General features: G+C 40.7%; 2 non-coding genes across 2 annotated transcripts; one reads left to right on the top strand and one right to left on the bottom strand.

The window, feature by feature from the left end:
• Positions 1-5,561: 5,561 nt before the first annotated feature.
• Trnap-cgg (transfer RNA proline (anticodon CGG)) lies at positions 5,562-5,636 on the bottom strand. Its single transcript has one exon. It is a non-coding gene; the product is annotated as a tRNA-Pro (tRNA).
• Positions 5,637-6,276: 640 nt separating this feature from the next.
• Trnar-gcg (transfer RNA arginine (anticodon GCG)) lies at positions 6,277-6,351 on the top strand. Its single transcript has one exon. It is a non-coding gene; the product is annotated as a tRNA-Arg (tRNA).
• Positions 6,352-25,471: the final 19,120 nt, after the last annotated feature.

The following is a 25,471-nucleotide window of genomic DNA, read 5'->3' as shown; positions in this document are numbered from 1 at the left end:
CAGACTGTTTCAACAGCGGAGAAATTCCGTTGAAAATGGCTGTCCTCACTCACACTTTTGAGAAACTAAATGTTCTTAACTTTTCAAGTTAATCAGCAACCGTACTATCTTGGAATGAAAACAGTGAAAAGGATTCATAAAGAAATTAGAGCTATGGCAAAACCCAATGGAAAGCGGCGTGCCATATATGAAGGGCTTATTTCAACAGCGGTAAAAGTCCATTATCTCCACTTTTCTGTATATAATGCTTCTGAAATTACTGAGCCAAAGAAACGGAAAGAAAGGTCATCTATAGCAAGAAGCATTAAGCTTGAATATTTCTGGTTTCTCAATTGCAGATTTTTCAGCGCTCAATTAACTTTAGGACTCTGTATCTCAATATGAACAAAAATAGACTTGTACCACTATTGAAATAAGCCATTCATATGATCCCTACTCCGGTGTAACTGCTAGAGGTCATAGATCATCCGATACTTCCGATGACGATGACAGTCCAACGTCTTCGTCATCTTGCAACACTTAAAGCTCACTTCGAAAAGTATTTTGATAAATTTCGTAGGATTAAAAATCCATTCAAAAACGCTTCTGAACCATGATGCCTAAATATAAAAAGAAAGAACAACGTACTGATCTCCCCTGCGATACTTCACTGATTAGTAAATTTAATGACGTCGTTTTGTTGGAGTTATACATACATATCAGTGAAGAATTACCGACGCTGAGACAAAATGCAATGAAAATAGTAATTTATTTGGCATTAACACACTTTTGCGAGACTGGCTTTTGAGCATTGGCAGGTACGAAGGCGAACTGCTGTTCAAAGATAAATGTAAGCGAAGAACTTCGCGGCGCTGTTTCTGCCATTACATCACATCTTGAGAAAGCTCATCCAACACACTGAACTCCATAATTTAAATTTTTAATATTCTTGTAAACCTAGGTTGCTGAATTGTAAACAGTGTTAATTTCAAAGTTTCTGAATAAATGCAAATGAGATAAACAATTTCTTCCGTATTTTCGTTACGATAATTCGTGTAGTTTTAGCTCGTGTTTCCTAAAATCCTAGTAAACTGAATTTGATAAAACAGAGATTAAAATAAAGAAAACATAAAATGAATATTTTCATTAATAAAATAAGCTGGGGGGGGGGGGGGGGCTTACACTATTTTTCATCGTGAAGGGGGACCCAAAGGAAAAAAGTTTCAAACCCACTGAGAGAGGGCATCGGTTAATTATTAATTCACCATACTTCGAAGCACTACTTCATTAGAGTAGCTGGTCGCACTACACCATTAGATTTCGTGGCAGTTTTCTTAGATTCTTTCCTCGTTTCTTCTGTTTCTGTTTTTCGCATATAGATGGAGTACCGAGTAACGGCAGCCTATAATACGTTGTGATTGCACTAGATGTATGTGGTATTTTTCTCAGTTTCCTTACTTGCTCTGTTTCTTTTCTTAGCGCTCGATAGGGTACCGACCAGCAGAAGACTGTTATACGTTACTACTAATCTCATTATTCTACGAAGCGTAACTGAATTACAATATCAGGTCACACTACGCCATTATATTTGCTTAGTTTTCCCCCTTTTTTAGTGTCCGATAGAGTACCTAGCAACAAAAGACTACATTGCCTTATTATTAACCTCAGTATGCTGCGAAACGCAACTGAATTTGAACGGCATCTGTTGTTGTTGTTGTGGTCTTCAGTCATGAGACTGGTTTGATGCAGCTCTCCATGATACTCAATCCTGTGCAAGCTTCTTCATCTCCCAGTACGTACTGCAACCTACATCCTTCTGAATCTGCTTAGTGTACTCATCTCCTGGTCTCCCTCTACAATTTTTACACTCCACACTACCCTCCAATACTAAACATGTGATCCCTTGATGCCTCAGAACATGTCCTACCAACCGATCCCTTCTTATAGTATACTTGTTCCACAAACTTCTCTTCTCCCCAATCCTATTCAATACTTCCTCATTAGTTATGTGATATACCCACCTAATCTTCAGCATTCTTCTGTAGCACCACATTTCGAAAGCTTCTATTCTCTTCTTGTCCAAAATATTTATCGTCCATGTTTCACTTCCATACATGGCTACACTCCATACAAATACTTTCAGAAACGACTTCCTGACACTTAAATCTATACTCAAGTTAACAAATTTCTCTTCTTCAGAAACGCTTTCCTTGCCATTGCCAGTCTACATTTTATATCCTCTCTACTTCTACCATCCTCAGTTATTTTGCTCCCCAAATCCTTTACTACTTTAGGTGTCTGATTTCCTAATCTAATTCTCTCAGCATCATGGACTTAATTCGACTACATATCATTATCCTCGTTTTGCTTTTGTTGATGTTCATCTTATATCCTTCTTTCAAGACACTATCCATTCCGTTCAACTGCTCTTCCAAGTCCTTTGCTGTCTCTGACAGAATTACAATGTCATCGGCGAACATTATAGTTTTTATTTCTTCTCCATGGATTTTAATACCTACTCCGAATTGTTCTTTTGTTTCCTTTACTGCTTGCTCAATATACAGATTGAACAACACTCCCTTCCCAACCACTGCTTCCCTTTCATGTCCCTCGACTCTTATAACTGCCATTTGCTTTCTGTATAAATTGTAAATAGCTTTACGCTCCCTGTATTTTACTCCTGTCACCTTGAGAATTTGAAAGAGAGTATCCCAGTCAACATTGACAAAAGCTTTCTCTAAGTCTACAAATCCTAGGAACGTAGGTTTGCCTTTCCTTAATCTAGCTTCTAAGATAAGTCGTAGGGTCAGTATTGCCTCACGTGTTCCAATATTTCTACGGAATCCAAACTGATCTTCCCCGAGGTAGGCTTCTACTAGTTTTTCCATTCGTCTGTAAAGAATTCGTGTTAGTATTTTGCAGCCGTGACTTATTAAACTGATAGTTCGGTAATTTTCACATCTGTCAACACCTGCTTTCTTTGGGATTGGAATTATTGTATTCTTCTTGAAATCTGAGGGCATTTCGCCTGTCTCATATATCTTGCTCACCAGATGGTAGAGTTTTGTCAGGACTGGCTCTCCCAAGGCTGTCAGTAGTTCTAATGGAATGTTATCTACTCCCGGAGGTTTGTTGCGACTCAGGTCTTTCAGTGCTACGACACCGGATATTATACATTTGCATGAAGGTTTATTCAGTTTCTTTTCACGTATTTTCTGCCTTTTTTCAAGTCTCATGGAGTCCCAAGCAACGGAAGACTAGAATACGTTAATATTAACCTCACTAGCTTACAAAGTCAGCAATTTAAATTGCTGCATTAGATTTGCATGAATATTTTCCTAGTTAACAGATCGCGTCATGGGCGAGGGCGGTATGTATGTTTTTTGTTTTTATTGTGGTTTGGATGGGGTCAAAAAGGCACTTTTTTCTAAAAAAAAACCCTCATTCCCATGGTTTCCATACCTCCTACTTTACACGTCGGATGCATCTTTGCTAATTATTGTTACGAATAGCGCTCAATCACCGAGAACCAGTCGTGAACTGCAAAGAGCGGTAAACTCGACTGTAGGCACATCACAGACGATTATTATTATTATTATTTTTAGATGGCGCCACCGAAGGCAATGCAGTAAGCATTTGTTGGTTATGAAACATTAGGCGTTTACAAACATGTGCCTGATCATATTGCTTATTCAGTAACTAGTCTTTGTCATCATCATCATCATCATCATCAGGAACTAATGGCAACGCCTTGCAGATGTAGCCATCGTTGCCCATCCCCCGCCATTTCTAGCGTGTCGCTGTAGTTGGTGCAGTTCATTCCAGTGAAAACGCTTTATGATATGGATTGCCACCTGACATTTTCTCAGGATTTTTCCTTCTAAGATTTCTCTTATGAAATTGTTAAGTCGAATTGGGTCTCCAATTACTTTAATTTGTCTTATTTTTATCAAGTTAACCAACGTCCTTTTCTGTTTAAATTCTTTTAGTACTTGTTCATTATATTTTCTTTGAATTCAGCATGTTTTTGTTGCTCTTCTCCATACCTACATCTCTATTGCTTCTAATGCTTCTTTTTTCTTGTTCCGCCAGAGTCCACGCTTCAGAATCTTAGCACAAAATGCTCCAAGTCAGAGTCTTAATGAAATCTGGCCTTGCTTCTATATGATTTGTTTATATGCTAATAAATTACACTCATTTCTGAAGACTTACTTAGTCACTGCATTTCCTGTTTTAATATCTATTATACTTCTGTTGCCATCTGCAACTGTACTTCTCAAGTAGAAAATTCATTTACTCCTATCAGTATTTTATTTTCTATCTCAAATTTTGCACTTACTTGTCTGTTCGGTTTATCTGTCACCATGATGTTAGTTTTGTTTGTGTTGATTTTCAGTTTGTTGCCGTTCAATATATCAGATAAATTTTTAATGTATAGTTCATGTCCAATTCAGAATCTGCTAAGACTACTAAATTGCCAACGAATCGAATATAATATGTTTGTTTACCCTTTTGTGCTGGTTTTCGTTTTTAGTATTGCAATTCCTGTAAATAAATTAAGAAAATATGGAGATAGAGGACAGCCTTGTTGGCCACCTCTCCTTATCTTAATTTTTTTCTTAGGCCACTGATATCTATTTCTGTACTGTGTTTTTTGTAGAGATGAGAATGAATCTCTTTTATCTCTAGTCTATTCCAATTTTATTCAGTTTTTGAAACAGAAACTTTCAGTCCACTCTATCACAAGTCTTCTCTAAGACCATGAATGTCACACGTGTTTTACTCTTCATCTTAATTTTTCTAAGATAGTTCGTAGCGCCAATAAAGATCCACTGATTCCTTTTCCTTTCCTAAATCAGATTGGCCTTCTCCTAAATGTAGATTTTTCGTAGCCTTTACTCTTGCTTTAAGAATATTGAGTAGAATTTTTCAGTCATGGATTAGTAATGCCAAGGTAATATAATGTGAACAATAATTGGCATTTCCTTTCTTAAGTATGTAATTTTTTGCTTTTTTATTAATTCTGTTGGTAGTGTTCTATCCTTGTAGCAAATACACATAAATGTGTACAGCTCTTCTTTCGCCTTATCTCTAGCAAAACATCGGGCAGATTGAAATATTCATTCCCATATATTATTGGTGCACTATTTGAAAAATAGTTATAGTCCTTAGCGTTTGTATAATTTTGACCAAAAATGTTGGGACATGTAGCATATTTGTTTTAGCTTGAGAAAACAAAAATATCTCGAAAACAAAAAGGGCATCTACCTCTGCTACAACTCAAATGGAGTCCCGCCATTTTTATTCCATATTTGAACTCTACAGTGAAAAATACGTACGGCTTACTCAACCCATTGTTTTCCAGTTGTGGTGGATTGCGCTATAATTGACAAATATGAACTGTGCTTGTTTTTGCAGTTAAGAACTCACGCATTTTATTCCCATTTCATAGGCAGAACAATCAAAAGGGTTATTGATATCGGGAGACATAATTTAACGAAATTAATATTTCTTTCAGAATGAGATTTTCACTCTGCAGCCGAGTGTGCGCTGATATGAAACTTCCTGGCAGATTAAAACTGTGTGTCCGACCGAGACTCGAACTCGGGACCTTTGCCTTCCGTGGGCAAGTGCTCTACCAACTGAGCTACCGAAGCACGACTCACGGCCGGTACTCACAGCTTTACTTCTGCCAGTATCCGTCTCCTACCTTCCAAACTTTACAGAAGCTCTTCTGCGAACCTTGCAGAACTAGCACTCCTGAAAGAAAGGATACTGTGGAGACATGGCTTAGCCACATATCAGCGCACACTCCGCTGTAGAGTGAAAATCTCATTCTGGAAACATCCCCCAGGCTGTGGCTAAGCCATGTCTCCACAGTATCCTTTCTTTCAGGAGTGCTAGTTCTGTAAGGTTCGCAGAAGAGCTTCTGTAAAGTTTGGAAGGTAGGAGACGGATACTGGCAGAAGTAAAGCTGTGAGTACCGGGCGTGAGTCGTTCTTCGGTAGCTCAGTTGGTAGAGCACTTGCCCGCGAAAGGCAAAGGTCCCGAGTTCGAGTCTCGGTCGGGCACACAGTTTTAATCTGCCAGGAAATTTCATATCAGCGCACACTCCGCTGCAGAGTGAAAATCTCATTCTGGAAACATCCTCCAGGCTGTAGCTAAGCCATGTCTCCACAGTATCCTTTCGTTCAGGAGTGCTAGTTCTGCAAGGTTCGCAGAAGAGCTTCTGTAAAGTTTGGAAGGTAGGAGACGGATATTGGCAGAAGTAAAGCTGTGAGTACCGGGCGTGAGTCGTGCTTCGGTAGCTCAGTTGGTAGAGCATTTGCCTGCGAAAGGCAAAGGTCCCGAGTTCGAGTCTCGGTCGGGCACACACTTTTAATCTGCCAGGAAGTTTTAATATTTCTTTCATTTGACAGTGGTGTAATTATTATTTTAATCGTTTCAGTTTAAATGTAAACCTTTGTGTTCTAACGGTTGATACTTGTTTTCGTAATTTTCTTGAGTGTAGTAGTTTTGATCGCACAGTACAATGTGGTTAACAGTCTGGTTAGGAATTACGTTTAGCGCGATCTTAGGACAATGATGTGGATGTCATAGATTTCTGTTTCCATCTGGTTGCTTGACATCGCTGACTCCCATTGCCTTTCCGTATTGGGGTGCTTGATTTCGGTAAGTCCCCTTGCCTCTCACCATAACTGTAATTCACAATATATACTCAAACATCAAAGGTTTCCATTTGCATGGTGAATGAAATGTAGTATCAGATCCGTGGTTCTTCAGTACAAAAAAAAGGCGCACTTGTCGATTACAGCGCCATCTACCACAAATGGAAAACAATGTTTTGTCTAAATCGTACGTATTTTCGCGTAGAATCCCCGTTCCATTTACTAATAGTACCATTTCATGTAGAACCTTTTTTTCGTACGATTTTATTGTTTCGAGTTAAAACAAACTCCTTGTAGATGCTGATAATACGAGCGGAGAAAGTGGAAGGTACAGTGGAAAGTGTGGCTTGGTTCATAATATGTATGACAGTAACACATTAGTATGCTGCTTACTGAAGTCAGCGAGAAGGACTGTTGGGTACTTACAAGAATCCACTGGGTAGGGACTGATGTGAAATTAACGACGCAGGTCAGCGAAGATAGCAGTACACGTATCTTCAGTTATTCGCTTTTTATGTCGCTGTTATGAACAATGGACTATAAAAGATGACGATGTAGAATGGCGTGGGGAAACTCGTTACCAGCGTGTGGACTCGATACGATGCAGCAGGCTGAAAGCTTCGCCTCCACACCCCAGAAGGCTCTTCGTGAGCAGGCTTGTGTTGTAGAGGGATACGATCGTCACTGTGTTTCTTCCTGTTGATGATACAGCGTGACACGTCGAACGATATACACCTTGTGAAGGATGCGTGCAGTTTGATTGCTGGCATCACTAATTATATTCGGGAAACGCCGTACGTTTGTTCCGCGAAAGACTATATTCTTGCTAACCCATTATTTAAGAGTTGCGCAATGCTGCCAACAAAGTGTTCAGAGACTGAATGACAACAGTAGAACACAAGTTATATCGGCTGCATGATAAAGATTCATCTAATTTTACAAGACTAAATTTTCTATATCAATGAAAATTAAAACTTGGATCGAATTATAACTTGTGTATAGGGTTAAGGTAAAGCTGTCGTCTGTCCGAAGTTTGGTTTGAACATCACAAGTGAGTTATTAAGCACTGTCCTGTTGGAGGTGGTACGCCACTGGCTGCATCCAGCTACTGACCCAGCCAGTCTTAGGGGGACCTACAGTTTTACGTGAATTCCATATCATGGAGAAATTGTATTTTTTGCATCAATAAACATAGCCAGAGGTTAAAACATGAAAATGGTTGGGGTCAAACCCGAGACCTTTGCATCTATAATGAGATTTTCACTCTGCAGCGGAATGTGCGCTGATATGAAACTTCCTGGCAGATTAAAACTGTGTGCCGGACCGAGACTCGAACTCGGTTCTGTGCCTTTCGCGGGCAAGTCTCGGTCCGGCACACAGTTTTAATCTGTCAGAAAGTTTCATATCAGCGCACACTCCGCTGCAGAGTGAAAATCTCATTCTGGAAACGCACCCAGGCTGTGGCTAAGCCATGTCACCGCAATATCCTTTCTTTCAGGAGTGCTAGTTCTGCAGGGTTCGCAGGAGAGCTTCTGTAAAGTTTGGAAGGTAGAAGACGAGATTCTGGCAGAAGTAAATTTGTGAGAAAGGGGCGTGAGTCGTGCTTGGGTAGCTCAGTTGGTAGAGCACTTGCCCGCGAAAGGCAAAGGTCCCGAGTTCGAGTCTCGGTCCTGCTCACCGTTTTAATCTGCCAGGAAGTTTCTTTGCATCTGTAGTCTGACACTTTTTTTTAGCACTTTACCACTTTTTTCTTTTTGTTTTTTTTACTACCCCCTTCTTTTCTTTTATAAAGGGTTAAACGCTTCACTCTTTCTTAACAAAGGGTCTAAACTCTTGAAGGTAGAAAGAATCAAACATTTCTTGGAAATTTTTAACTTATTTCGGAATTACATTTCTCCTTAGTGCCAAAACAATTTTTTAAAACAGAATTTTTCATACTTACTTACCGACTTACTTACTGAGGCAGACCTCACATACCACAGTAGGTGTTTGGCCCCGCCAGTCAGCCTCCTACATCTCCCACGGTCCAGCTAGTCCCAGCTACATCTACACATGCTCCGCCAGCTATCTAACGGTTTATGCCAGAGGGTACTTCTGGTACCACTAATTGACACTCTGTTCATCGCTGTTCCAATGGCGAATGTCGCGAGGGAAGAATGATTGTCTTTAAGTCTCTGTGTTAGGTTTAATTTCTCGAATTTTCTCGTCGTGGTCATTTCGCGAGATGTATGTGACGGGAACTAGTATGTTTTTCGTCTCTTCCCGTTTTAAGTAGGCTGTTTAGGTTTTTATGTTGGTAACGTCATAAAGCGCTCTGCATGAAAATCACTGGCTTTGCTGTGTGCAGTCTGTGGCTGGTTTGCATTGTTGGAATTTGCTATTGTTGTGCTGGGCAGTTGGCTGTTAACAGCGCGTAGCGTTGCGCAGTTGAAGGTGAGCCGCCAGCAGTGGTGGATGTGGGGAGAGAGATGGCGGAGTTTTGAGAGCGGATGATCGGGACGTGTGTCCATCAGAGACAGTAAATTTGTAAGACTGGATGTCATGAACTGATATATGTATTATGACTTTTCAACACTATTAAGGTAAATACATTGTTTGTTCTCTATCAAAATCTTTCATTTAGCAACTCTGCCTATCAGTAGTTAGTACCTTCAGTAGTTAGAATCTTTCATTCAGCTGGTAGTATTGTGGCGCGCGTTGTATTGCAGTAGTTCGAGTAACAAAGATTTTTGTGAGGTAAGTGATTCATGAAAGGTATAGGTTATTGTTAGTCAGGGCCATTCTTTTGTAGGGATTATTGAAAGTCGGATTGCGTTGCGCTAAAAATATTGTGTGTCAGTTTAAGCACAAACATTTATAATTTTTGTTTGGGGACGTTTCACCGTATATGGCTGTCTCGAAATTTCAGAAGTAAACCTCTCAGTGATGCACAACGCCGCTCTCGTAACGTCTACCTCTGGAATTTATTGAGCATCTCTGTAACGCTTTCGCACCGAATAAACGATCCCGTGACAAAACGCGACATTCTTCGTTGGTTTTCTCTATCTCTTCTATCAGTCCTGCCTGGTAAGGATCTCAGACTGATGAACAGTACTCAAGAACCGGCCGCACAAACATCTTGCAAGCCACTTTATACGTGGATGGTTACTTTTCTTTAAGATTCTTCCCATGACACTCAGCCTAGCAATTGCTTTTCCTACTATTTGTTTTTATGTGATCAGTCCCTTCCAGTAGCTGAGTGGTCAGCGCGACGGACTGTCACGGCAAGTGGCCCGGGTTCGATTCCCGGAGATTTTCTCCGTCATGGAATGGGTGTGGCGTTGTCCTAACTGTCATCGTCTCATCCCCATCGATACGCAAGTCGCCGAAGTGGCGTCAACTCGAAAGACTTGCACCAGGCGAACGGTCTACCCGACGGAAGGCCCTAGCCACGCCACATTTCATTTCATTCCACTTAAGGTCTCTCTCTGGATAGTTATTCCTAGATATTTCACGGAGATACTGTTTCCAACAATTAGTCATCAATAGTGTAATTGTGCAGTAGTAGAATTCTTTTCTTATGTATGTGCATTTATTTACGTTCAGGGTGAAAAGCCAGAGCCTGCATCATTCTTCAGTCGTCTGCCGCTTTATTTGCCAGTTGGTGCCGTCTCCCAGCGTTGCTACTTCCTTACAGTCAACCGTATTATCTGCGAACGATCTTTAGGAAATTCCGACGTCTTCTACTAGATCATTCGTATACACTGTAAGCAGTAACGGCCCTATCACACTCCCGGAAATAACCTTCACATCTGTCGATTTTGTTCCGTCGTACTCATATCGTCTCTGACCCCGTCAGTTCGTCTCAGCCATGGTCTCCCCCTCGGTCTATTACCTCCGATGTCTTCTCCTACTACCTGCCTGGTGATCTGGCCTGCCCATACCACTTCTGTCTTCTCTCTTTAATCACGGCCAGAGTATCCAGAGATGTATCCAGAGATGTATTTAAGTCCTGCACTTCACGGCTTTCCCGTTTCCTCCAGTCGTCTCTGACCTCAATTGGTTGAAAAATCTGTCCCAGAAAACATTCTTAAACACCACGAATTTTATTTCTATCTTTTTGGGTCAGTGTCCAGGTGTCTGGTCTGTATAGGACAATGAGTTTTATTAAAGTGCTGTAAGTAATAGAAAATAACTGAGCAATTAAGAGGATGGGCGTTACAAGATAATCTGAGTAGTAAATATTGCAGAAATTTCAATATGATCGATCAGGTGCAGCATGTAGTTAACGCACATGATAGCCATCCTCAGTGTAGGGTGCTTCCAAGTCGAGGCTGTTCTATTGTGCTAAGCAGCAGAACTTACAAGTAGTTAACTTGTATATTAGCAAAGTTGAAGAGACTTATTAAGAAGAAACAAATATCCAAAACACGAATGGAGTTGTCCACAACACAATTACATATTGATTGCTGTAGTAGATTGAACAAGGCTGAGCAACTATATGACATGAGAGGAATTAAACACTTTGTGATTACTCATGTCTAACATAAAACGTAAGTTTGCACTTTCTATTTCATTTAAAGTGAATTATCAGGTCATGTTAAACTAATAATGCAGTGCTAGGATTAAGTGGCTTCCATTAAGTGTATCACCACTGCCATTAAGTGCATCACTGCACCTTTGAGAAACCTTTAACTTTTTTAACTCTCATTGAGAGAAGACAGGAACGCTGTAATATACGTTACAGAGCTAGTAGTGTCCAGATGTTCAACTTTGCTATCTAAGGTCCTTCCTTCAAGTCGCCATCGAAATCGAGTACCTATTTAAATCCTAATTCCATTGTTAAAATTAGACGTTCGTAATTTATTTGCAAAAATCCTTTGTTAAATTCTCCCTAATTTCTATTGATAGGTTTAAAATTGCCTGTATAATTGCTCCTAATGTTACTTTTACCTGTATGATAATGTTGTTAATGTCCTTACAAATATTAGTTTTAAAAAGTTTTGGAAATGATATTGAAGTTAAGTAACAGAGAGCTAACAGTAAATGATGTATGTTTCTTTTGTCTGAATCGTTCAAAAACCAACAAATGGTTCAAATGGTCCAAATGGCTCTGAGCACTATGCGACTTAACATCTGAGGGCATCAGTCGCCTAAAACTTAGAACTAATTAAACCTAACTAACCTAAGGACACCACACACATCCATGCCCGAGGCAGGATTCGAACCTGTGACCGTAGCAGTCGCGCAGTTCTGGACTGCGAGCCTAGAACCGTGAGACCACTGCGGCTGGCAAACAAAATTCCCTGCAGAAATTCTCTGTTAAAATCGAAAACCATCTAATAACTTAACTATATATGTTAGTGTTTATGACAAGTTCACTCAATAAATTTACAATGTCCATATCTCATTTGAAATTAAAACTCAATGAATAATAAACTGTATCTTAAGTAAACAGAAGGCAGCAGCTTTTGCTAAAGTGAGCCCCACTTACGTTCTTATTAAGCATGCTTGTCACTCGATATACATCTCCATCCACATGTATGCAATAAATGTTGATTGTTACACAAAGTCATCGAAAATCATTCCCAAAAAACAGGAACAGAAGAACTTTTAGGAATTAGTATTTTATAAAGAAACGCATATTAAGAGTTTAATATATTTTTACCACCCCTGAGTGCTTTCTTGTGGCTATTGTGTGTTGAAAAAAAAATCTGTAGTGAGTAACTTACATTTGGAAATAAGTAAAGAAGAAGAGACTTATTAAGAACAAAAAAATTATTCCAAACAAGAAGGGAGTTGTCCACAACACCATTACATACTGATTGCTGTAGTAGATTGAACAAGGCTGAGTAGCTATATGGCATGAGAGGAATTAAAAACTTTGTGGTTACTCATGTCTAAAATAAAACCTAAGCTTGGACTTTCTATTTCATTTAAAGTGAATTAACAGGTCATTTTAAACTAATATGCACTGCTGAGATTAAGTGGCTTCCATTAAGTGCATATGACATCTGCATCAGTAAAGTTTTAATGTTAACTGGAAGTGATAAAAATGTTTATTTAATTCATCAAGACATTGTTAAATTGGGATATTTTGTACTGGAAACAATACCTTATAGTAGTAAATATTAAGTTCAAAGAAGAAACAACATAAAATTTTATTTGACAGCAGTAATAATCAAGGCACAGTCCAGAAATTCAACAATGAGAGCAAACGCCATTAAACATTATCAATCAATATTAGATGCAAAGAAGATTTTATATTAATTAAATTTAATTTCAAATGGCAACAGTTAATCAAAAGTCACACATCGACAATTGTTATAGAAGCTATGCATGCACTATATGTTTGTCTAGTGTTATCTTACTTTACAAGAAGCATAGTTCAAGGCAATGACAACAGAGAGCGCAGTAAGCATGATCATTCACTTCAGTGGCGATTGGCAGCCTGCAGTTCATAGTCATGAGTTCAATACAATGCAGGCAGCCAGCACTGATCACACAGATGTGGCTTATCCTCATACTAACTTAGACTTTACAGGATGTTCAACATCAACGCTACATACATTATCATCTTTGGTTTTCATTGGTGACTCGCATATTTTAATACTTGGAGGCCCTCTTTGGCAGTCCGTGTGATGTTGGTAGCTGTACACAGTGCCTAATGCAAGATGGAGTGTCTGCTGACGAATTCCAACTGTTCCGCATCACCTAAGGAGTGCCTCAAGCAAATAATAGAATGCAAAGCAGAAACCTGAACTAATGCATAATATACTATATTTAGAAATGATACATTTGTGTGGTATTTAAACAGCATGCTCTCTATCATGTAATCACTTATCAATATGCTTGCTGACCTGTAGGCAATAGAGTACAGAAAACTATGCACCTGTAATGCTTTTGGAAAAAATCTCAAAGTTAGTTCAGCTTAGTTCTGTACCCCCACACTACCACGAAAACAATTGCATTAAATCAGCAATGCTCCCCCCCCCCCCCCCCCCCCTCACACACACACATTAAGAACACTGGCGATCCATTTCAGAATATTGCAGATGACCACATATTACATAAGATGGATAAAGGACTCAAAATGGACTTGTATGGAGAACTATAAATTTTAATACATGACACAGAGGATAGCTAAATGACAAGCTAAAAAAACAAACAATGTAAATTTCTTCAAAATACTGTCCAGTGTGAAATGCTTGTCCTAACATTACTGAGTAACCAAGAAATACCAAATAATAATACTATTTAATATGTGCCATGATATAAATATGTCTCTACAAAGAAGACCGAATTTTCATTGCAACTGACATAAGGTTATCTTAGCACTATAGGGACTACTGAATGTTAACATCTGAATGTGAAAGTGTTAAGTGATAGTATTGTGTTTATTACTGTGCTCTGTGTGCAAAAATGTAAATAAAGACATCAATTAAATGATTTAAAGAAACATTTCACTTAAGGTATAAACTGAAATAAATGATTCTTTCTGTACAAGGTTAAAATTTGGTACATAACTTCACTGGCACACCCAGCAAATAATCCTCATCACACTTCAGATTTGGTGATGCGAAATTTCGTTAGGAAATCATGGATTACCTTGCTTTTAAGTATTTTCCACTAAAATTAAAAGCTATACTTCATGTACTATAAAGCCTTTGTCCCTCTTATACATCCCCCCTTCCAAAAGTGTTTCAGTTTTTCTACAGGATACCAATTTTGTTTTACAATTTTGAACAAACAGAAATATCATTTTTAACTTACATTTACAATCACTGGCACACATAAATACAGTTATGATGTTTTAAAAAAAGAAATTATAAAACAAAGCATTTTTATACCTAAATAATTATTTTATTTGCTATTTGTATCATAGACCAGTGTTTTCTGAAAATAAATCTTTATTTCATTTTCTCAAACAAAACAAGCTTTATACTTATTAATCAAAATATTTTATCTAGTTCAGTGACTTACAAACATAATTAGGTTAACATATTGTTCCTAATTTTATTTCTGTGGACAAAGACATTCAACATTCTCACAACATACTAGATTGTAATAGCCTTTATCAATAATATCATGTGATTATCAAATGACAATTGATGTCTTGTGTGAGCACTTAAGCTCAGAAAGAAAGTTTCGTTTACACATATACTTGTAACTTCACTAACCATTAAATTAATGGAATTCAGTGGAGATACATTGCTTAAGAAACAATGTTCCCTATCCACAATTTGATTTCATGTGTTCTAGGAAGTGGCAAGCCAGTATCAGATCTAATCCTAATGTAATAATATTCTTGTATAATAAAACTTTAGTGGTAATGTAACAGATCACCAAGCTGACAGTAACTGATGTGACAGTTCTTCATTTACACCTGAGACACATTTAAGAACTGAAATACACTTTTCATCTATGTAGTTCTGCTTCCAAAGTGTTTGTATCACATCATTCAAATTACTATTTCGATACTTGAGTTGACAGTTTGCCTTCTGAAGTAACTTGATCTATTTCACACATAGCTTTCAACTTTTCATTGATATTAACAATAGTGTAATGAGGTGGTGTGTCTTTTAGCAACACTAAATTACAAAAAAATGCATAAAATAAGAAAAAAATTCGGAAAAAGTAGTTCCCAAAAAGAAGAAAAATCTTCTAATGTAGCAGTACACAGCGCAATAACCATAAAACCACGAAAAATTAATTCATATGTTAAAAATAAAAAAAAATATATATTTGTTACCTGATCACAGCATTCAATCATGGGCTTACTTCTAATGTAAACATTGAAGTAAAATATACAGCTGTGACACCAGCTGCCACCACCAAAGGAAAACAAGTCTAACACCAAATTCTGTCCAATAAATAGGTGTCATACATTGAAACAATAAAATCACTCATGAAACAACTAGTATACCTTACATTCTGCATGTATGAAAAAATGCAAGGCACAGTACTGCCTCTGATGTGAATGGCACTGAAGTTCGGCCTATGCCAACTTATCGGAAAGGCTCTGAACATATTAGGTTGTATTTTGTCAGCTCTCCGTTTTTTTGTATCACAAAACCTCCATCCAGAACTCTTCCTTCCCCTGTCATTCGTAAAGCTACAAATTGTAAAGAAGAAACTTTGAACACAGTGAATAAATCCGCAGAACGAATATGCCACATTTAAACCAAATGCTAGAGCATTTATCTGTAAAATAATAGCTGATTTTCCGGATCTGTTATTGCATTCGTAGGCAACACGAATAACGATTTTTACCCAAATTTACGTTTTTAATTCGATGAAAAAGCTACAAAACGCAGGCTCCCCTCTCAGTGTTTCATCTCCACAATATGGCGGAATATGGATGTCGCTGGCTTCAGGATTAGCAACGTTAACTCAGGGTATCTCTGTAGATTCTAAACCTCTTTGCGTCCAACTTGGACCCAAGACTCCCTGGCCGCAAATCGCGTTCCTTCGCCTCGGGGAATGCAGGGACATCTGTGCCCTCTATGTGGACCAGGAGTGTGAAACCCACACATATTAATATCATGTATAGCATAGGTTCTGTGCATCTTCTAATATTGACTCACTAAGAATGTCTGACTACATCTAAGAGAAGGCCTGCAGACCTTAAACTTTTCAGGCGAAATGAATACAAGAATACAAAAAATATATATAAGTAACTTTCATCATGTACAATTGAATCTTAACAGCATGCTATATCACATGCTGAATTGTCCTTGAAATTGACACAGTGGAGAAGTAGCAATAGGATGTAATACATCCTAAAACAAAAAAATGGCGCACCACGAAGAAGTTGTGGAAATAGACCAGAGATTGATAGTGATACAGGTACCAGCGGAAAACTCAAAACTATCAACTCTGGCGGCAGATGGGTGGATTGTGACAGTGCAGCGCAGTTTGACCAGGCAGCAGGGAAGGATGATCAACAGGGGACATGTCGATACCAGGGCATAAAGTCTATGCGAATTGCAATTCGTGTATTCAATTGGACATTCGTGTATTGAGTTGGACAGTAACTATGCTTGGCAGACAAGTGCGTGAACTATATACGCAGATATCAGAATTTGAGAGAGGATGTATAGTTGGGCTCAGAGAAGCTGGTTGGAGTAATCGACGAATCTCTCGACATTTGAATAGGAGCGATGGCACTGTGGGTGAACCGTGTCCGAACACAGCATCAAGAAAGAAGCAGTCGACCTAGAGGGACGAGCTGGGGTGCAAATTTCTCGACCTCCGCTATCGGGTGGAGAAATGTAGGGTCCCCCTGAATAGGTCAGGCGTGCACTACACGCCGGAAGCGGCTACGAGGGTAGCGGAGTACGTGTGGAGTGCACATGGGGTTTTTTTAGGTTAGAGAATTCCCTCCCTAGGCCCGACAAGGCGCCTCCTGAGACGCGGCAAGGCAGGAGTAGGCAAAATGCAACAGGGAATAACAATATTAATGTGCTACTAGTAAACTGCAGGAGCGTCTATAGAAAGGTCCCAGAACTGCTCTCATTAATAAACGGTCACAACGCCCATATAGTACTAGGGACAGAAAGTTGGCTGAAACCACATGTAAACAGTAATGAAATCCTAAACTCAGATTGGAATGTATACCGCAGGGACAGGTTGGACAGTGAAGGGGGAGGCGTGTTTATAGCGATAAGAAGTGCAATAGTATCGAAGGAAATTGACGGAGATTCGAATTGTGAAATGATTTGGGTGAAGGTCACGGTTAAAGCAGGCTCAGACATGGTAATTGGATGTCTATATAGGCACCCAGGCTCAGCAGCTGTTGTGGCTCAGCACCTGAAGAATAACTTGGAAAATATTTCGAGTAGATTTCGCCACCATGTTATAGTTCTGGGTGGAGATTTTAATTTGCCGGATATAGACTGGGAGACTCAAACGTTCATAACGGGTGGCAGGGACAAAGAATCCAGTGAAATATTTTTAAGTGCTTTATCTGAAAACTACCTTGAGCAGTTAAACAGAGAACCGACTCGTGGCGATAGCATATTAGACCTTCTGGTGACAAACAGACCCGAACTATTTGAATCAGTTAATGCAGAATAGAGAATCAGCGATCATAAAGCGGTTACTGCATCGATGATTTCAGCTGTAAATAGAAATATTAAAAAAGGAAGGAAGATTTTTCTGTTTAGCAAAAGAGACGAAAAGCAGATTACAGAGTACCTGACGGCTCAACACAAAAGTTTTGTCTCAAGTACAGATAGTGTTGAGGATCAGTGGACAAAGTTCAGAACCATCGTACAATATGCATTAGATGAGTATGTGCCAAGCAAGATCGTAAGAGATGGGAAAGAGCCACCGTGGTACAACAACCGAGTTAGAAAACTGCTGCGGAAGCAAAGGGAACTTCACAGCAAACATAAACATAGCCTTGCAGACAAACAAAAATTACGCGAAGCGAAATGTAGTGTGAGGAGGGCTATGTGAGAGGCTTTCAATGAATTCGAAAGTAAAGTTCTATGTACTGACTTGGCAGAAAATCCTAAGAAATTTTGGTATCATGTCAAAGCGGTAGGTGGATCAAAACAAAATGTCCAGACACTCTGTGACCAAAATGGTACTGAAACAGAGGATGGCAGACTAAAGGCCGAAATACTAAATGTCTTCTTCCAAAGCTGTTTCACAGAGGAAGACTGCACTGTGCTTCCTTCTCTAGATTGTCGCACAGTTGACAAAATGGTAGATATCGAAATAGACGACAGAGAAATAGAGAAACAATTAAAATCGCTCAAAAGAGGAAAGGCCGCTGATCCTGATGGGATACCAGTTCGATTTTACACAGAGTACGTGAAGGAACTTGCCCCCCTTATTGCAGCGGTGTACCGTAGGTCTCTAGAAGAGCGAAGCGTTCCAAAGGATTGGAAAAGGGCACAGGTCATCCCCGTTTTCAAGAAGGGACGTCGAACAGATGTGCAGAACTATAGACCTATATCTCTAACGTCGATCAGTTGTGGAATTTTGGAACAAGTATTATGTTCGAGTATAATGTCTTCTCTGGAGACTAGAAATCTACTCTGTAGAAATTAGCATGGGTTTCGAAAAAGACGGTCGTGTGAAACCCAGCTCGCGCTATTCGTCCACGAGACTCAGAGGGCTTAGACACGGGTTCACAGGTAGATGCCGTGTTTCTTGACTTCCGCAAGGCGTTTGACACAGTTCCCCACAGTCGTTTAATGAACAAAGTAAGAGCATACGGACTATCAGATCAATTGTGTGATAGGATTGAGGAGTTCCTAGATAACAGAACGCAGCATGTCATTCTCAATGGAGAGAAGTCTTCCGAAGTAAGAGTGATTTCAGGTGTGCCGTAGGGGAGTGTCATAGGACCATTGCTATTCACAATGTACATAAATGACCTGGTGGATGACATCGGAAGTTCACTGAGGCTTTTTGCAGATGATGCTGTGGTGTTTCGAGAGGTTGCAACAATGGAAAATTGTACTGAAATGCAGGAGGATCTGCAGCGAATTGACGCATGGTGCAAGGAATGGCAATTGAATCTCAATGCAGACAAGTGTAGTGTGATGCGAATACATAGAAAGATAGGTCCCTTATCATTTAGCTACAAAATAGCAGGTCAGCAACTGGAAGCAGTTAATTCCATAAATTATCTGGGAGTACGCATTAGGAGTGATTTAAAATGGAATGAACATATATACACTCCTGGAAATGGAAAAAAAGGACACATTGACACCGGTGTGTCAGACCCACCATACTTGCTCCGGACACTGCGAGAGGGCTGTACAAGCAATGATCACACGCACGGCACAGCGGACACACCAGGAACCGCGGTGTTGGCCGTCGAACGGCGCTAGCTGCGCAGCATTTGTGCACCCCCGCCGTCAGTGCCAGCCAGTTTGCCGTGGCATACGGAGCTCCATCGCAGTCTTTAACACTGGTAGCATGCCGCGACAGCGTGGACGTGAACCATATGTGCAGTTGACGGACTTTGAGCGAGGGCGTATAGTGGGCATGCGGGAGGCCGGGTGGACGTACCGCCGAATTGCTCAACACGTGGGGCGTGAGGTCTCCACAGTACATCGATGTTGTCGCCAGTGGTCGGCGGAAGGTGCACGTGCCCGTCGACCTGGGACCGGACCGCAGCGACGCACGGATGCACGCCAAGAGCGTAGGATCCTACGCAATGCCGTAGGGGACCGCACCGCCACTTCGCAGCAAATTAGGGACACTGTTGCTCCTGGGGTATCGGCGAGGACCATTCGCAACCGTCTCCATGAAGCTGGGCTACAGTCCCGCACACCGTTAGGCCGTCTTCCGCTCACGCCCCAACATCGTGCAGCCCGCCTCCAGTGGTGTCGCGACAGGCGTGAATGGAGGGACGAATGCAGACGTGTCGTCTTCAGCGATGAGAGTCGCTTCTGCCTTGGTGCCAATGGTGGCCGTATGCGTGTTTGGCGCCGTGCAGGTGAGCGCCACAATCAGGACTGCATACGACCGAGGCACACAGGGCCAACACCCGGCATCATGGTGTGGGGAGCGATCTCCTACACTGGCCGTACACCTCTGGTGATCGTCGAGGGGATACTGAATAGTGCACGGTACATCCAAACCGTCATCAAACCCATCGTTCTACCATTCCTAGACCGGCAAGGGAACTTGCTGTTCCAACAGGACAATGCACGTCCGCATGTATCCCGTGCCACCCAACGTGCTCTAGAAGGTGTAAGTCAACTACCCTGGCCAGCAAGATCTCCGGATCTGTCCCCCATTGAGCATGTTTGGGACTGGATGAAGCGTCGTCTCACGCGGTCTGCACGTCCAGCACGAACGCTGGTCCAACTGAGGCGCCAGGTGGAAATGGCATGGCAAGCCGTTCCACAGGACTACATCCAGCATCTCTACGATCGACTCCATGGGAGAATAGCAGCCTGCATTGCTGCGAAAGGTGGATATACACTGTACCAGTGCCGACATTGTGCATGCTCTGTTGCCTGTGTCTATGTGCCTGTGGTTCTGTCAGTGTGATCATGTGATGTATCTAACCCCAGGAATGTGTCAATAGAGTTTCCCCTTCCTGGGACAATGAATTCACGGTGTTCTTATTTCAATTTCCAGGAGTGTAGTTGATCGTCGGTAAAGCAGATGCCACACTGAGATTCATTGGAAGAATCCTAAGGAAATGCAATCCGACAACAAAGGAAGTAGGTTACAGTACGCTTGTTCGCCCACTGCTCGAATACTGCTCAGCAGTGTGGGATCCGCACCAGATAGGGTTGATAGAAGAGATAGGGAAGACCCAACGGAGAGCAGCGCGCTTCGTTACAGGATCATTTAGTAATCGCGAAAGCGTTACGGAGATGATAGATAAACTCCAGTGGAAGACTCTGCAGGAGAGACGCTCAGTAGCTCGGTACGGGCTTTTGTTAAAGTTTCCAGAACATACCTTCACCGAAGAGTCAAGCAGTATATTGCTCCCTCCTACGTATATCTCGCGAAGAGACCATGAGGATAAAATCAGAGAGATTAGAGCCCACACAGAAGCATACGGACAATCCTTCTTTCCACGTACAATACGAGACTGGAATAGAAGGGAGAACCGATAGAGGTACTCAGGGTACCCTCCGCCACACACCGTCAGGTGGCTTGCGGAGTATGGATGTGGATGTAGATGTAGACGACAGAACGTGAAGACCGAGCAATTGTCGGAGAGGGACTAAGAGCACAGGGTTCATCATCATCATCAACCTGACGTGCTATTGGTGCTTCAGTGTCCACAAGCACCGTTAATAGGTGGCAACTTTACAGCACAGCGGAACGTCGACGGTATTATACGCCCGATTTTATTGGTCTTCATGCAAGCCATCCTGGGCTTACATTTCACAAGGCGAGAGTTTCTACTACCTGTCCTCATGATTTCCAGTTCCTAACTTGGGTAGCAAGGCCGCTGGATCTTTCCCCAACTGAGAACGTTTGGAGCATAATGGGCAGGGCCCACCAAGCAGTTCGGGATTTTGACGATATAATGCACCAATTGGAGATAATTTGGCATAATATCCCTCAGGAAGACTCCCAACATATCTATCAATCAGTGTGAGATTGTCAGCACTTTGTATCTGCGCAGTGAGTGAACTAATGTGTGAAAACGTAACTTACCACTTAGTGCGCAAATGGACAAAACATTTAAACTATCTTCTCAAGCCCAGGGTGTCAAACAGACATTCTATATAAGTATGAATCTGGCCCTGCAAGTCAGCTAATATCATGTGTGGACTGTAACAAAAATAATTAGAAATGCTGCTCTCACTTAAGTAGAATGCATGAACTAATAAAAATGAAAGTTTGGGGTCTATTCTAGAAAGATAAAACAGCTATTCCCTTTTTTATCTATGTATAATTTATCAACTGTGCTTTCAGGGGTCAAGTGATACATAACAGTCTGGAACTGCGCGACCACTACGGTCGCAGGTTCGAATCCTGCCTCGGGCATGGATATATGCGATGTCCTTAGGTTAGTTAAGTTTAAGTAGTTCTAAGTTATAGGGAACTGATGACCTCAGCAGTTAAGTCCCATAGTGCTCAGGGCCATACATAACAATCATGTTCAATTACTTTCAACATTCAATAATAAGATATTTAACTCTTGGGTATATTGAATTGACGATTACTGAAATCTTTATCTCTTCATATGAAAAATTTTAATCACAGGAAAGAATGATTAACATCTTTATTAGCTCATTTACATCTGCGATGTCGTAGTTGGTCGATGTACTGAGATGGTGGAGAATAAATTTACTTTTTGAACCAAAGAATAAACTCTCATGTACTCAACATGAGGGTAGGCTACTATCCTAGCTTTTGATATTCAATTGTTGAAGTGTACACAAGTTGGAGTGAGCAAAATATCGACTCAACATTTACTGTGGCATAATGCATGATGGTACTTTACCGAGAGGCATCTGCAGTGACGGCGTCTCTGTGCTGGATCTGAAATGCTAGTTCCGTACTCTGGCCTTGACTGAATTCACTTAGTCTCAACTTTCCTGCATTCCAGAGAACGTTAATTTTTCGCTAGTCAAAATAACGGCTATTGCACACTCGCTAAGGGTGGGAGCGATGTGCACCATTTCTTTGCCTGCAAAATTTCCCTCAGGAATAATTAACTACTGCTTTGCTATCTGTCGACACAATACGTAAAGCATATCATCCACACTTCACAGAAAGCGAATCTCTCAATGCCCTAGCTATTTTCCACACACTTGTGCAGTCTGCCGTGAGATGAGAGAGATATCCAGAAATTTTTAGTTCTCAAATTCTTATATATAATGGGGATCTCCCCACCATGTCACATCTGCCTCACCCAGTATGACTTCAGCCAATCGCTGTCTCGTTAGGGGTGAATTTTATTTTTCTGCCTAGCCCAGTTAAAGCCGTCCAGTCACTTACCGTCGGTCACAGCCATATTTATGTTAAAAGGAATAACGAATGTATTGTTCTGACCTTATCCCTTTCTGCACTGAAGCTCGCCATTCTCTTGTTAAGTGGGGTTTTCCGATGCCATTAACTACCTGCTCGGTTTACTCCAAAATGTGTTTCACTTTAACTTATTTATGCATGCCCTGTCTATATTGGTAGATATTGTTTTGTCAGTTTTTTGTACAAGAGATTACTGCAATTTGCCTTTTGTCGATTTAGCATAATTATTATTTTCTGAGGATCTCATATTGTATCGTACTGTTGTTATGGGTCAAGTTCATGTAAGGTCCGTAAAATCCGGATGCCTTACATCAGTACCAAACCGAATAGCAGCTTGCATAAGGACCAGAGGTGGATCACCATCTTATTGACTTGCTCAACTTTTGAAGCACTAGAGTATATTATACAGGTGAACATACCTTTGTTGAGACATTTGATACAGATTGTTGACCCATTCTTCGAGGCTCAATAATGCTCATAGTTCGACGAAAAGAATCATCAGCCAGCGTCTTCTGTACCTGTACTTCTCGTCAGAGTCTTCTAACCACAGCCTTTTTTTTGAACATAACTCACAAATTTTGGTGTCGGTGACACCCTTTCTGAATTCAAAACCCCACTGGCTTACACTCAGTCCCTCTTCTTCCATCCAGCCCCCTGTCTCCCCCTAACTGCAGCGTTTCCTGTGCTACATAATGCAGGAGATTCCTAGTCGACTGTTAACTGAAACCAAGAAGTATTCAACAAGTTAATCGACAAATAATAATGGAGGTAGTAGCTGCATTCCATTCACTGTCCTCAACGTTCCATGCCTTGCCCACTTTTCCCTCCAGCTAGAATTTTTGGCTGAGTGACTCCCAACGAGAGGGTAATGGCCCATTTAACAATAGAACTGTGGAGTGGATGGAGGTCGAAGCCACTTTTTTTTTAAGGCCTCGATTGTTGAATAACACCGGTGAATGCTACAAGGCTGTAGAAGGCTTCATAAAACAACCTCACCTAACATCTCACGAGATTTGACCAAGAAGCAGGGCTCCTTAACTTGAGATCTTGTTCAGTCTTTATAATCTGCTGTGTAGGCGAATAAACAGCAGCCATAAACACACTTCTGTGGATACAAAGGGGATTGCTACACAACAGAGAATTAAAAGAAAGGAATACAAACAACTGAGTGGAACTCAGATTCCATGTAATGGCTATTGGTGAACCCTTCAGCAGGTTTCATAATGAGATTCTGTTGACAGATCTACCAGAAAATTCACAGTGGTCATATAGTGAGTGCTAAGCAGAATTGTTTACAACGTATCACAGTGGTGTAGTCGAGATGAACAATTTAACGTAGGACAACTGTGGTCGGGAAACTACCGCAAACTGGCCTACAAAAACCATTTAAGCCACAATGCATGCACAGTGTGTGAGATTCTCATTATTGTCTCGCTCTCCGAGAGCAAATTATTGGTCCTAGAAGAAAAACGAATAGGACCTGTTTTGCAGGAAATTTAATGTAATTTGATTTTGTAGTGGGATATGTTTTTGACAGAGGCCGCAGTTTTCGAGTTATTCAAGAAAAACATACAAAAGTATCATTCAACAAACTGCATCCCCATACCATCCACCGGTCAGGATTTTTCGTATATTGTTTATGGCACTCCCTCCTACCTCTGTACAAAAATTTGCGACTATAGGAATTAGTTCCCTTATTCGACGTTTTTTGATGTTCATTGTCTATGCTATTACGTCACCGGCTTAGTTGTGCGCTTAAAAAGTGTAAAAATGACTTTCGTGCATTAATATCACCTCACCGTTTTGTGAATTTTAACAGCGTAAAATTGATGATCGATTGGTTTCGTTTGTCTGGTTTTATTACAAAGAAAGTACTGTGTTTGTAGAGTTGAGGTGGAATTTTAGACGTAATTAGTTATAGATAATACTTAGAAAAATCTTTGTTGTTTCAATACTCTCACAGGAAAGCTTAAATTAATAATGTTAACGAAATAGTCGACCAAGTCGGTGGAGAAGTAGCCCAGTCAATGAAGACCAGAAACGATCAATCATGCGATATAATTCGTGCAGTCGCAAAATTTTGTATAGTGGCAGGAGGGAATGCCATCAGCAACAAACTAAAACTGCTGATCGGTGGGGTCGTGAGAGTGGGCATAGGAGAGCGTTTCAAAATCACTGTTATACGTTAATCTCGAATAAATATAAAACCGCGGTCTATGGCGAAAACGTACAACATTAAATTTCCTACAAACGCCCCGTCATTTATTTTTTCTCTAGGACCAGTAATTCGTGGGCAGAGAACGAGAGAACAGCGAAAATCTTGCGCGACGCGCATTCGCTGTGGCTTAGATGGTTTCTGTAGGCCAGTTTGTGAT

Source organism: Schistocerca gregaria, chromosome 7 (assembly GCF_023897955.1).
Source record: "Schistocerca gregaria isolate iqSchGreg1 chromosome 7, iqSchGreg1.2, whole genome shotgun sequence".
Classification (NCBI taxonomy): Eukaryota; Metazoa; Arthropoda; class Insecta; order Orthoptera; family Acrididae; genus Schistocerca; species Schistocerca gregaria.
This window is presented reverse-complemented; position numbering and strand designations above follow the sequence as displayed.